At 33.8% G+C, this 16,290-nt stretch overlaps 1 protein-coding gene across 1 annotated transcript in view; it reads right to left on the bottom strand.

The window, feature by feature from the left end:
- The window catches only part of LOC100650315 (division abnormally delayed protein), a 249,546-nt gene that overhangs the window by 215,830 nt on the left and 17,426 nt on the right, over positions 1 to 16,290 (bottom strand). The gene's annotated exons all lie outside the window — the stretch shown is intronic.

The raw sequence follows: 16,290 nt of genomic DNA, 5'->3' as shown, positions 1-16,290 counted from the left end.
GTAACGAAGCACATAAATTTCAAACACGCGTGCATTTTGAAAAAAACGAGCACTAACGATAAAATTTTATTACACATTGTACGTTGCACGATTAATACACATAAATCTAATCCGATAAATAATTATATTTATACAAACACTGTTATTTTAATTATTATTAATGCTACGTTTATCTGTGTAAAAAAGAACATTTTCGTTCCATCTCGTATTTAAGGTTTTATCTTATGTATACTTCGTTCAATTTCGTGCTCGCTGATATATGTATGTGCAGTGAGATCAGATTACACACAACTTAAAACATGTGCCACACCTTTTGTGTGCCCAATTTGTCTTTCCACATCCTTCGTAAGGATCGTAGTCTCCGTCGCTATTATGTTGTTAGATTACTCATCTATCATGTATGTATCTTATAATTACAAAACCATTAGTCAACACTTGAGTAGTGACATTGACTCGAAAAACCTGTGATATGTATACGCGTGAACTTTCTAAACAGGCTTAAGAAACAATATTAGTATTCTTTTGCAAGTGTCACGCCCATTTATTTATTACCTTTATATCAAATACCCAATTGAAATTCAACGAAATAACTACGTATCTATTAATTGATCTATTATTTAATAATCTAACGTTTACAGCGAAACAGATGTAAGAAATTATAAATAAGAAAAGAATAATTCAGAGTAAGAAATGGATTCGTAGGCAAGCAATGGAATACTTAAATATAATTACATATCAATTTCGCTAATTTATTATCGTAATTAATGGTTTATTGCTGTTACAAAATTTTAAGTATTAAAATAGTAATAAAATAAGTAATAAAGTAATAAAATAATAATTAAGTAATAAAATAAAATGTGAATAGTGAAACAAAAATTACAACCCAAAGAGACACACTTCTGAAAATATAAATGATATAAATGAATTTTTTCGATAATTTTCCATTTAATTGCGAATGCATATTTAATTTTAAATGATCAAAGTAGCATATTAATCGAGGTTCTACGATACTTGGGATTCTCGAATTTCAAGATTTGTTTAGTTTACAATCACCTAGTGAAATTTGGAAATATTTCCTTCGTTCTTTACGAAGCTAATTCGCTATTCGAAGCTATGATTTACCATGAAAAAAAATATTTCCGATATAATTAAAAAATAATTTCTTTCCTTTTTTAAAGAATTGCTCTTAAAAACTTCGTTCTAAAAGGATCGATACCAGGTTGTGATGTTATATTATGCATATGAGTATATGAGTATCAATCCTCTTAGAACGAAGTCTTTATGAAGAATTCTTCCAAAATGTTCGTAGAGTTGTAGAGAATGTGACCTGAAAAGCTCACGGATTCCACTACAATTTTAATCTCTTTGAATTAAATCTCTACAGCTATATTCTGATGTTTTTCTACGGACGATTGCACACACCACACTTTGATAGAGCTCTATTACTCTATAAAAGACGTATTCATGTTTCTCCTAGTTTCGCTAATGTAAATTTGTCTGTACGGACTCGGTATCTTACAAATACTTGATAAGCTCGATCTTCAGGAAAGAGATATTTACTCAACCTTTATGTACAATCTGAATTCTTTTCTTTTTTTTTTGTGTGTGTTTCGTTACCTCAACGTTTTACGGTTGATATATGCACGGAAGATGTATTACGAACCAATTACTTGGTTCCGGTGTTCGTAATTAACTTTCTCACATTTGCAGGTGCTTAATTAGTTCGAATTACTTCGTCCATTTTTCATGCATTACAATTATTGATACCTAATTAATTCTGATAATTTTTATTTTAATTAGGATTTTGTGATACATCCTGAGGCCGAGAGAGGAAACTGAATAAACAGTTGCGGTTAATTAACTTTTATGAGCGTATTATTTTATACAATAAATGTTTAGATTAAAATTTTTATTTGAATACGACAACAGTTGCATCTTTTCTTCCGTAGTTTCTTTTCTATAGTCGTTTTTCAATATAATAACAAATAAATTAATGTCATAATTTTTTAATACCAAATATTATAAATTCTTACGCTGTTACTTAATTTTCTATTCACTCTATATTTTACGTATTATTATCGCTATTAATAGCAAACTAAACTAACACGCAAAAAAAAACACAGTTACGTGTAGTTAACTTTGCAGAGTGGAAATTATATAATGTTTCAATATACATATATATAACAATTCGACGCTACAGTTACTTGTATTTTAAATAAGTTCAAGGTGCTTTTTAGAACAAAGTTCGCTTTTCCTGGGATTATTTTACATTCGAATATTGCACGTAGATTTCATCGTTCAATTTTACAATATCTCCTATCACCAGGTTCCGCTACAAACTAGGAAACTAGTAAACGAAATCGAGAAACTAATATATATCCAGCAGCATAAAAACTCTACCATTACCACCATCATATAGATATATACCTACATATATGTCTTTCGAGCGAGGAGCTCATCCGCCGTGACGAAATGGCCACTCCACCACTGTCGGAGATCCTTGATGTTGGTCAAGACGGTACTTAAAACCAGGGGTTCGTTTTAAGGTTACGACTTGAGACTTGCCAAGATACGTAAGCGCACGCCACTACCGATTGCTATTCGAGGAAGAGTCATTGCGATTCCTTTTTCCTCGACAATTCAAACGTAGTTTTGTACTGCAACCTGGTCACGCAGCAATTGCATTTACAATTTATAATACAGGACATCTGCAAAGCTTTGCTCCAGTTTCAGTTCCAGCTTGTCCTTGTCAATTGGTACTAAAGATGGTAATAAAACAACGCTTTTACGAACCCTGCTACATCAAAATATATAAAATTTATAGAAATTTTTTTGAGATAATACGTACTTCTCGCTTGGTAAGTTTTAAAACGACGAATATATAATTGCCTATATGTACTATAGCTTTTGTTCGTAGTTTTCGATGTGTCTGTATAATAGAGTTAAGTAACAGGTAACTCTATTGAAGAGGAAATTAAGTAAAATATAACGCCGATTATCCCAGAATAAGGAAGAGAAAGATTTACACTATGTTCTAAAAAGTAGAATCACTCGGCGGAAAATAAATATTGAATGAACATTGGTTTAAAAATATTAGATCATCCCACTTCCTTCTTCAAAATACTTCTCATCCGTGTCAAATTCGAGGTAAAATTACTTCTGAATCGAATTATTATGATACCTAAGAAATACACGAAGAAAAGCTTGAAGCGATGATGCAAAATATATTTTGGGTTAAAATTGAAACAATCAAATTTTATTTTCTCTCATGCATCTAAGATATTTATGACTATTTTACGATTTCTAAAAATATTTACAAAATATCTGCTTCTCTGATTTTAGTAAACATTTAGATATATCTTCACGAATATACAATACAGGTTCTCTTACTTAGCTATACCTCACTATTGCAACGATTGTTTGTAAAGTAATTTGTAAAAGCTGATAACGTATCAGTTTTAAGCCGTTACTCGATACATTTTAAACAGGTACGCAATGTAGAACATAATTCTACAGTGACTAAGAAAATATTTGTACGCGCCCTTACTTCGTTTCCTACGAATCGTTATCGTAGGAGATTCTACATCTCATTTTAACAGAATACGGTAGAATTTCATTTAGTTGAATGACATTGTACTGAATGCTTAATTAAATGAACTCCTGCTGGTTGAATCTACGTACACTTGCTCGCGAAACACCTCATTCGAACACTTGTAGAAACCTTTTACAAATATATTATATTGTAGATACGCTGTACGAAACATTTTGGAATTTCATTAGCATTATTATATGACTCGACCAACATGATTATGTTAATAAAGCTTCAGGCAAATTTGAAAATCTACTACTACGTAGGAGCTATATAGAAGTATATACTGTATTATTTTTCACAGATATATTTAAACAATCAATTATCCATTATATCGATGAAGCCTAAATATTCAGTGGAACTATTCTTAACATTTATTACGTATTTAAAAGGGCTACCCGTGCTGTGGATTATTTTGTTTACTAATATGTATTTGTAGTAAATATCTTGTAGCTTCTATATACATTTTCAGATCAGTTTCAAACGTTATCGATATAATCAGAGCAACCGTGTTTGATCACTGCGAGGACGAAATTTTCAAATATTTCACTAAATATATTATGCTCTTCGCGGGCTGTTCTCAAACAGCAGCGTAGATAAATTTTCATATGCGATTGATTAACGTATTTTACAAATTTTAAAATTGTTCTTTTACGAGAGACTGACTTAACGTGTCTTTTACCTGTGTCATTCGCTTTGAGCTTCTCAAGGCGTAACAGTTTTTCTACTCGAAGCTATCAAAGAACTCGTCGATTGAAGAATGGATAAAGCGTATAGATTGGAATGGATGTATTTTGATTTAAAAATAATAATCATAAATACAAATACATACCAAATATTATCCATTTATTTCCTACCAATCTCGTTTGAAAGAAACGATGTGTAAGTAATTACAGAATATATCAAAGGAATATATGAAGTGGTTTTATGTGTTTAGAAGAATTCTCGGTGAATCAATTTGTCTTGATACAGATAGCACTGACAAATGAATCCAGGAGTTGTGTATACGATTAGCTATACGCGAGTGATAAATGCTCGCTCGTTCATTTTGATCTTTTCATCAAATGATACTCATCTAAGAAAATGCAAATTATTTTGTATGGTAAAAACAATTCGATAATAACGTTACCTTTGGCATTCACTTAGAGAACAAGAGAAAAGAAGGGCATCAAGATCGTTCGTAGGTTGCATTTTGCAAGAAAGCTTGAAGAAAGTGGAAACTTGAGTTGCTCGTAAAGATGCAAGTTGACAGGAAGAAATTAATTATCCTTTTCACCAGATAGCTGTTCGAAGTTATAGTTACGTTAACTAACATCCAAGATCGTTAGATAGACGATTCGTGCAGAAAGTAATATTTCAGAAGCGCATTCTCGTATGTCGAAGAAGCAAAATGTAAATTTCTGATACGACGATAAATTACGTAGCTTACAAATTGACAGAACCGTGTGTTTCTAGAACGATAAATATACAGTTACGAACGTAAATTTCATTTGGAATAAAGCAATAAACCTCCCGTAATTTATCACGGCGCGTAATAAATTACTAGTTGCTCCAAGCCAAAATCGTTTGACGTATTACTTTTTTGCTGCGAACGCGAATTATACGCAGCTTAAGACGTAATGATATTGAGAAAATAATAGAACGATAGGTTTGTTTAATAAGCGATAAGTGATAAAAAATTGCCAGAGCGAACAAGAGGTATAAATGTCCTTGATAGGATTTAAAGGATTTCCTTGATAATCTTCATTAAAACAGAGAAAAGATTCTTATATGGGTATGGAATTGAAAAACTGTCATTTTAATATTTGAGAAATATATATATTGAGAATATTTGAAAAATTTGTCGTTCTAAATATTTGAAAATGTACGTAGGAAGCGAGAAAATTTTATATTCTATATCTTATATTTTTATTGTTTAGCTATTATAGCAAAATAATTAAACGACACGATTGACAATAATCCCCGAGATTTGTATGTAAATGTGTACATGCTATTAATACATTTCTTCGTGTACTACATTCCTCCGTATATCTGTACTATTACCAGAACATCATAGTACCCTCTTGAGATTAGTTGAAAATAGAGCTAAGACATTTAAAAACAAAATGAACTTGTTAATTTATTGAAACATGTGTATTTCATGGCAGATAACTAATAGATACGTTTATTAATATTTATTCTACATATATATACAGGAAATGATTATTATAGAATAGTCGCGTGATCTTTTGAATTCATTATATGGAAATAAATCAGTGACTTGTCGTAGAAATATTGTTCGTCCATATCTTGCGAAATCTAAGTTTTTATAAATGCCACAAATGATTCTTAACTTTTTCTTTATACAGTATAAAAATCACATTTATATCTAATTCGTTTCTATTATCTATATCGTATTTACATCCACTTCATAAATTCGTCGAAAGAAATATCTTTGTTTATTGTATTTAGAATATACAGAGACATTTTCAAGAAATACAATTCATCTTTGTCATTTTATGTTCTTGAAAGGGACCAATGTACAATTTGCAACCAATTTTATAATAGTTGTTGATAGAGACAAATACGATACAAGAATAATTATTAACAGTAAACTTTGAATTCGTCTGATTTTCTACGTCATTTATTTACATACTAAGAGGATAAAAATCGATTGAAAAGTTAGTAGGCTTCTTCGCAAAGAAATACGAATACGAATTGGAATATAATGGAAAACGCAATCTACGAGATTTTTCCGATATAATTTTCCATAGAGCTTGTACAGTTGTCTGGCAAGTAGAAGGCGACAACTACAAACGTATAATACAGGAAAATCAACAAGAGAGTAATAAAGAATGCCGTACCGTTACGTTTCACGCCATTATTCAATCTTTCAGATATTCAGAAATATGATTTATGTTCTCTGCCTTAGGAATCTGCGCTGTATTTCCCAGTTGCGATGGCTACGATTTATCGCCTCGCTACCAAACTTGTATTTTCATTCCCTTCTTTCGCAAAAAGATCTACTTCAGAAGTTTAATGCAACCGCGCGTAACCTGTGTCCATACATATTCAGCTTTGTTAATTTAATTTATGGAACTGTCATACAAAGTGTATTACGGTCACGTTGAAAGAAGTAATCGATCGTGAAACGACATCTTTCGACCACTTTATTCATCGATATCGTGATTTTATATCGCTTATCTTCTTTTTTCTTTTTTCTCCTACAGAAATAGGAATATTATGATCGTAACTTCCATTTTTAAATATGATTAATTAATAATAATATTATATAATATAATTAATATTATAAATGAAATATTTATTTACTTAAGAAAATCATTATTTTTTTCTTTTTTTTTCAAAATTCTAATCCGCACTTGGTGGTGTACACATCCGCTGAAAAGTATATGAACGTTTGCTTACTTTTTACAGAATACAATTTAGTTACGGTACTACAAACAAAAAGAACCACAATTTCATCCTCTAGTGGCAAGCTAATGATCCGTATATACTTGAGCGCTTATTATTCGCCAATTTAAAATCATATTCTGTTCCGAAAAAAAATAATTTTAGATTCTACGTTGACTGAACATAATTTTCTCTCTTTGGTATTAGAAGCCACTTGAAAAAGAGCGCTGTACATAAAATTAATTTGTTTTCTGCATTTAAATCTTGTCCAACGTTAACAATTTTACTACAATAATTAAATAACGCAAAATAAACAAGATTATGTTCCAAACATTCGATCATCAAATACTACTCTTCCTTAACCCCCTGAGTGTTCAGTTTGTACATCGTTTATGAGCATTTATCGGCTCACGAAAACATTCAATCACTTACGATAGCAAACTGTTTTGTATATATTATACGTGTTATATAAAATAATTTGAAAGTTTCTTAACGCTATAATGAAATATATTATCATATATATATATTGGTGAAATTTATCTAAAAATACATATGAAAGTTAGAAAATATTTATTGCGAATATGCAGCTACTGAAAGATTAGCATACAGTATAAATAACTGTGTTGTAAACATATAATTAATACTAAAAGCAATCCAACTAAACATCGAGACGCATTAATGTAATAAGTAACTGGCAAGCGTGATTATGTTAGTCATATCATGTATCACTTGCAAAATTTTTTGTATTAGCGTTCAAATATTTTCACGAGCCACAGTATATATTTTAAACAAATTAACGACAAGCGAATAACTGCATACTTAATCACGAATTAACAGACTATATTTATAACTTTAGATTATTTATCTGAGAAAACTGAATACTATCTTGAAATTAAGTACATCCTGATGCTCCTAAATGTTTGGTTATTTTAGTGAACACTCAAAGAGTTAAACACAGTCTACAAGAGGATCTTAAGCTTTTTGATCCTTATTAATCGTATTTCACATACATACATATATGCATTATAAATCGAGTATGGATATTAATCGAACATCAATGCGATATTAGAGTGCAAAAGTTTCAAAAACCTGTTAATACGATTGTAGCTCTATAGTTGCCTAATACGCATTTATAATTAGTAACGCGAGATATTTGCAGTGAACGTAAGGAAACTGAACGCGTGAAGCAATTGAAATGAAATATTCTTATCCAGGCGCCGATTTTACTAATTGGTCACGAGAGAACGATAAACACACGACAGAGACAACCGAAACTGACGGCGTTGCGCAACGCCGAGAGAAATTTTGTCCGACGTTCTGTCATGAGTTTAAAATAAATTACTGCGATGCAGGCCGATGACCTGGCCCGCCCAACACGTGCAAAAATCTTTTTCTCCCTCCAGCAGCTCGCCACACGCGGAGCCGAAAACGTGCTCGGAAGAACACCATCCAAGAACGAAGATTCCTAATTGAGAATGCTATCGTTCAGTAGCGATTTCTGTTTGATACTTCGTTCCATGTTCCTTCGAGATTTTCTAATACTGTAAGAATTCAAATCATTTCGAATGTGATTCGATATTTTAGCCACTGCATGCTAAATATGAGTCCGAGTTGTGATTTGTCGAATGGTTGAGAATATGAATTATATGTTAACACATTGTTTATTTCGAAGGTTATTTGCTTTTTATGATCTCCTAATTTAATCTAAGAGTATTCTTTTTAATTAGATTGCTGACATAGGTACCACGTGAAAAGCGAAGTAAATCAGTTTTATATTATTTTTACATTTATATTTCTCATCTCTTATTAACATTTCCCATTTTTAACGTTTTCGACATACAAAATATTCGAAATATCCTACTCGATATAATATTTAATGGGCGAAACAAATCTCCCCTTAAGTTCTATTTTTTCAATTACATTGATATAAATATATACAAATCTAAAACTACCTAAAAATCTAAAACTATAGCGTATGCGTATAAATTCGAAAAAATTTAAATTATTTCAAATCACGTCACTAACCGCGATCTTCTTTTAGCAAAATCAAAGGTAAAATTTCGGGATTCGCTATAGTCTCGAGCGGTCTATCGTAACTTTTCACACTGAAGTTATCCACGGAAATTTGATCCAACATAATTGAATCGTACAATTAAAAATATTACAAGCTTCGCGGCACTTAAGCTCGTAACTCTATCAACGATACCCTTTGCAGACATACGTAAAACACGAGTGCATAATGCTTGCTCCGAGGACGTTGTCACGTTCGCTGGCAACTTTTAATCGTGCATTTAACCCTTTCCCATCCACGGATAAGATATTTCGTGACGTAATCTGTCTTTCGTGCGACACTTTCGACGAGATATCAGGCGTGTCTTTTCATTAACATATCCCTGACAAACTTGAGATATCTTGTCTTTCGAATTTTATTGCCAGAGGCAGTTCAAAAGATATCTGACATTTTCTATCTATTAGTCACCAAAGTTAATCCGATGATTCCAAAGAAGGAAACTTCGCTTGCCTCTCATCGTAAATATAAAAATTATGATCGTCCAACCTAGACATTCGAAAGACTATCGCAAAAATTTACGTAGTCTTACCATCTTTTTTTTCTTTTTTCTTAATTAAAAGTTTAAGGTCACGTGCATCTTGCAAGATTATTAGCGAACAGAGTGAGATAAACACGCTTTATCTATACGACTATTGTAGATATTTGTACAGGTGAAATGGAAATGGAATTAATTACTATTATTTAGTTGTAACATTAATTTTTTACAGAGCATTGCTGAAGAAAATTATGAATACGTTTCAGATTTTAGTACATCGATATCAGGGTCGCATAAGAAAGAAGTAACACAGAGAGCGGAGAGGCAGGGCTATCTGGTTTAAAAGAATGAATAAATAAATAAAATTTTCAAATACTGAATAAAAGAAGAGGAATTATTACCCAATAACAAGACTACAATATTTAGAACCCTTTGTCATGCCCTAGAACTGCTTTGTCATGTGAGTTACCTTCTAATGTAGATATCTCGTCTGTGGATGCAATGGGTTTAACAAAGGCCATCGATTTTGACAGCAAATCAAGATCATCTTGTATCAACGGTAGACAGTCTGATGTTTAATTTAACAATACATACGTTTTGCATCACAATGTACTTCAATTGTACTACAGCAGACAAACGCGATACAAATTAACCGCCACAGCATCCATTAAATATACCCAAAACCGAACGAGCGGATCTCCGCTGCTCGATAGTCTTGATCCCAAATACTCGTTAAAATTTCGTTAAAAATGCCAGGGAATCGAATGCAACCTCACGTGCACAAGCCGTAAATAGTCCGGAATGGAAACATTAATGTAATTCGATCTCGAGATAATTTTCCATATAGCCGAGCAAGACTCCATTGTTCGGCATTGTCCGCGCGAAACGTGTCTCACGCGTGTCGAGGCTCATGAATGCACCAGCAACAATAATAGCAACGCTCTCCTGCTGGGTGGAACTGCGAGTGCACTTAGAATCGCAGCGGTCGTACTTGTTGATGTTTTAACAACCCCACGTGCGAAAACGGAATGTAGAAAGCAACACTTTTAACCCCACTGATACCATCGACATTCTGCCTTTTAAAGGAATACATACCTGGAACGTGGGGTTCGCTCGATTTGCTCCAAGTCTGGATCGTTTTGCGGTTCGACCGTGACTTGCCAGCTAATTGCCCGTGTAATCGTATTGTTTGCGGTAGAAATATTAGTTACAGAAATGGATCGACTCGTTTTGAATCGATGTCGTGGACCGTGTTCCGAGCTGAGATCGCTGCATCGAACCGTAAAGCGAAGGCAAGAATCAATCGAGCCTTTTAAAAGCCCGTTACCGATCGATTCCTCTTTCTCTAAATTTCTCAATTTTGTTACCAAGCTGCACGATTAACGTTCAATTTCGAAACAACGAACGATTTATTTCCATAAATTCGTTCATCGCAATGGATATACCTAAATAATAGCGAACTCTTCGTCCTCGGCAACTCTCTTAAAACACTAACATTCTCAAGTTTTAACAGGGCACGATCATGTTGAGGCAACCGTGAGTTTCATAGCAATCGAGCTAAAGAAGATACACAACGTTCTCAACTTTCATATCAACAGCGTTAATTCTCGCTAAAAAGGTAACTCCGATCCGGTAGGTAGCTCGAAGGCAGTTATCGGCGACAAACGAGGACAAATGAAGACATTGTTACAGAGCGTGTCTCGATACGAAACTCGCACCTTACAAAGAAATAAATTTCTCGGCGTATTGTCGACGCGTAGCTAATCTCATTACGGCAAACAGAGTTACGGTACAGCTCGACAAAAGACACCCATACCCGCATGAACATTAGAATTGAATACGGCTAAAGTCTAGCCGCTTCTCTAGAGTTTTGTTAATTGAATAACACCTAGCGAGGCATCAACGCGTCCGTGATGCATCCACGATGCATCCGCTTTGCAACGGAGAAGCATGGCCGCAGGGTGAAACAACCTTCTCGCGATAATTACTACTAGCACATTGCGTGGCCGAATGGGCTGGCCAGTCTCAAATTCGTGGCCCGGAGGTTTCGTGCAAGCTGTACTTTCCATAAAGGGAGGAAGAGAGAAAGAGAGAGGAGGAGGAGGAGAGAGCACCGAACAGCATAGCAAGTTGCAATGCACGCACAACCTTATACGGATGCGAGAAAGCGAGCTCTGCCTCTCCCTCGTTCCCCTCCCGCCTCAGCTGTTAACCCTCCTGATCCGGACCGTGGAACCCGGTCCTGGACATCAAACAGGACCAGATATGCTGTGTTGCGGCGCCAAACTGGTGTATGTGCGACTACGCTCCACTCTCTGGACCAGGTGCAATCGACAGGTCGCTGCCGTTGCAACCGCAGGATAACGTTCGTTTATCGATCGTCGTGGGATCGGAAACGAATACGGCTGTTCAAAATCTTTTCGAAATCGTTGCCCATCTCGCGTTACAACGTGTCTACTTTCGAAAATCTTTTGGCTCGTGGTATTGTATTTTTTATGTTTTCTCTGTTTTACTTCTTTTCTTTCCTTTCCTATGGAATGTTAATCTTTTCTTTACGTGAGTATACGTATACCATGTATATATGGACGTTCTTAAATTATTGTCAATATACAAGATATAATTTAAATGAAACTCTTTAATCTAACTTTTGCCTTTGATCTTATTATAAATATTTGATTGCCTGTAACACAGTAATATTATATAAATTAATATCGCGTAATATATATTTAATATATATTTCAAATATACGAAATAATACGAAGATATCGATGTATGACATTATATAACGTGTTATAATATACTATATCGCAAATTGCATCGATAGCAGAGTAAAATGTGCATATTTATAATTAGAGAAACAATTTTTAGAGTTTTTAAATTAACCGTGTTCTAGGTTTGTTTCACAAAGAAATGACCACCTTTGCTGTGTCTTTTTACACAAAACTAAGATTCATTCAAATAATAAAATCTCAATCAATATTATATTTCCCGCCAATAATCGTTCTGAACACTAATAATATCAAAGAACCGCAATTTTATAATTTATCATCGCGTATAAAAAGAGGTAGATAATATATCTTGTTAATACGTTTTACTCTTGAAAACGTAAAAACGCACGTCTTTACGCTTACACTAGCCATAGATACTTGCAATGGCTAAATCCTCTTAAGCCCAACGAACTGTAACAAAAGCATTACAGAACAATAAAGGAATCCGAAGTCAAAGAGACAATGGCGAACGAAGTTACTAAATAGATCGTCTTCGCTCCGCAAAGCTTTTCTATTCTTACGATGGAACGTCAAGAGAGAGAACCTACGCAAGAACTTCGCCAGGATTAGAAACCGACTATTTTCAGTTTATTTCTCATACTTCGCTTCCTATTCTTTTTCCTTCCACCTTTCTCTATTTTCTCCGCTTTTGGTTGCTATTATTTTCCAAGCTACTAATATTTATTTTCTTACTCGTGGCATTCATAAACGATTTAAACTAGCAATTAAATTTCGAAATATCTTGAAAGATATCAAAACTAAAAGATAAATAATATATTTAGATCGAAACTTAATAAATGATTCTCAATTATCGTTTGAATAATTAAGCTTTCAGCGTTTGGATAGAAAAATCTCGGATTATCAAGTTAAAAGTAACAGGCTGGAATATCATAATGATCAATTCTAACGTAACAATGTTTCCGATATGTCAAATTTTGATGTAATATTTATTTCCTAGGGAACAGAAAATTTTGTATAAATAAATCATTTTTCATTGAAACTGTTGTTCAAATAATACAAGGTTGCATGTCAAATTCGTAGATTAAACAATTTTAAAGTGATCTAGCAGTCCTTTACTCAAAAACAGCCAAATTAATAATTTCGATAGGCAGTTTCATCGAAAAATGAGTAAGCTAAGACGAACATATTATGCAACATAGAATCACAAAAGCTTCGATAAATCATATTTGTGCCAGTGACTATGAAAGCCACCTGAGTCATATATGTTTCGTTTCGAAATATTTAAAGTTTCGCGAATTCTGAATTCCGTTAACGACGTAACTGACTCAGTGCAATGGTATCATCAATTGCTACTGCTTTGCAAAGATATTTTCAGATTGTTGCAACGTTAATAGACGTAACTCAAAATGAATGATAAATTTATTTTTTTAAGATCCCCGATTTAGGTCACTTTCATAATCACCGACACACTCATACAAATCATTATGCGCGTATATGTTACATCTAACAAACTTGATAAGCGCGCAAATTTAAAAAATTGAAACGCATGACGCGAGACATTCTCATAAAAACTTTGCGAAACGATATTGTTTAGTATGTATTCAATATGCGATCACATACAGGGTTTCTTATACTTCTGAGGAGAATTCTCGGCTTTCTGCCTGCACCGGTATCGAATCGGAGAACTTCGCGGAAGACAATGGCCAAGTTTCGAGAGTTCGGCATTGCTCGCGTTTCTTATTCCAACGATCGCGTAGTTTTAGCTACGCTATTTCCCAGTTCCTGCTTACGAATTTAAATTTACCTCGGCCACGCGTTTACAGAGACCATTCCGTGAAATTCAGTCTGAGACCCGTACCATTTTTACGTCATATCGCGAAGCGAATCGAGCAGCGAAGGAAAAAAGTCACCGGCAGAGGAATAGAGGGGTGAAAATGGAAAAGAGTAACGAAAAGGGACCGAACGAGGGTGTGGAACGCGTAAAAAGAGACGAGGGAAAGTAAAAAAATTTCGAAAGCTGCAACGCGAGCTGAACGTGTCTAGAAAGAAGACAGAATAGACGAGGGAAGCTGAAGGGCACGCGCCAGGAAGAGAAACTGAAAGAAAAGCTAGGAAAACCACCGCCACCACCACCACCACCACTAGTACCGCTACCGGCATCGGCAGTACATCTATAGAGTATTGCTATCGAGAGCTCGATTCATATTTAGTGGCGCTCGTTCGTTTCCCGCCAAGACTTTTTCAAGCGGTTACGGATTTTGCTTTTCCAGAAATTTTCCAACGATGCTGCTGGTAGGCATATTTTAACAAATGCACAATTTAAGAGGAAGGAAATATTTGGGATTTACTCAAACTCGATGGATTATGAGTCTTTACAGTTGAAAGACATTTTAGTATCTCGTTCCACCAATCCTTGATAATTAAAAATTAGATTCGTGAGAAACGAATTTATTTTACTGTCACTAAGAAATAAATATATCGATTTACGTTTATATTTTATGTCTTAAATATCTTTTGAAATATTTGAACGATTACTTTTTTTTTATTTGCACTCTAAGCTCTAATTGAACAATCGGTGCATTATTTTCTGAAATGAAACGTCCCATGAATTTTTTATTAAAAGATATCAAAGTAATCGCCAGATTATCTAGATCTTTGTCATCATATCATTTTGTATATTTCATATATGATTTTTGAGTATGTATTTCTTTTGAAATGTGACGCTTATATAGTTTACACGAATTGATCGTGTTAGAATATTTTCTAAAAGAAAGAAAATATTTTTGAATACAAAGTAAAATGGACAAATTTATAAAACTCATATGCTGACTACGGATAAATAATAATATGCAAGGATGAGCACAAGTGTAAAGATAATGTAAAATATCAAACATAAGATATATTTCATAACCTTTCGAAGATAAAATTTACTTTTATTCAAGTTTCGCTTCTTTGTCCGTATCAAACATAAAGTATAAATGTCCTTGCCCTATTCACATGACACAAAAAGAACTATGCCAAGAGAATTGTCATTTCGAGCACAAAGGATTAAAATTCTTCGCTTTCCTCTGTAGTAAAAATTTTTCGAATTTTACATTTAATTAAGATATTATGAATCGACGATAGACAATTATCTACATATTATAAAGTAAAGTGTCAGATAACTTATTTAAACACAGGTAAATTACTTTTACACAGTTTCGTCCATAGAGAGCTCTATAATTTTTAACTGAGGCAACAATATGTTCTTTATCTTAAGATATCATTCTGTAAATATTAAGTTTGAATTTAAAAATTTCGCACAGCTTTTCCTTCAGTCCTTTAATAATAATAATAATAAAATAAGTCCCAAATTTTTATCTTTAAGATGAATTTTCTCCGTCTTCGTTTTTCTTCCAACATGAATATGTAACACGATATCTAATATTATATATCTGCTACTAAACAGACACATTTACGGTAACAATGAAATTGATTAATTTACACAGGAATAAGATTCATAGTGCGTCCGATCACAAATATGGCGATAACAAAGGGAAGAAGAAGAATTCCTAGCAAACAACTTGAAAGGAGAATATTCCGACGAGGATGAATTTAGTAAATCACCAACTGCGGTACTTATCCAAAGTCGTGGAGAAATGCTAGGTCTAGATGGAAAACAAGAAGAAGCAATGGAGAAAGATAAGATGATAGGAGCGATGAAGGGGATAAAGGAAGATAGACAGAGAAAGTGCGAGATAGGAACGAGAAAGGGAGAGAAGAAGAAAGAGAATGTGCGCACGTTCCAGTTGGCACGTAAAAATAGTTACCTCGGTTTGGTTTTGCCAATTTAAGAAACTGTTTCGCTCAATCCCATTTCTGGAACTCTCAGCAAGACTACAAAATGCCCCATTCGAACGACCTGTCGTTACTATGCTGTTTCTCTCCTTCCCACCCAATCAACAAAGAGAAGACAGATAGATCAACCTCGTGGTTATGGCAATCGCTCACTGCTGTCTGTTAATTTCACCTCACGAGAAACCTACTTGTTATCTTA

This window comes from Bombus terrestris, chromosome 3, assembly GCF_910591885.1.
Source record: "Bombus terrestris chromosome 3, iyBomTerr1.2, whole genome shotgun sequence".
NCBI classification, from domain to species: Eukaryota; Metazoa; Arthropoda; class Insecta; order Hymenoptera; family Apidae; genus Bombus; species Bombus terrestris.
This window is presented reverse-complemented; position numbering and strand designations above follow the sequence as displayed.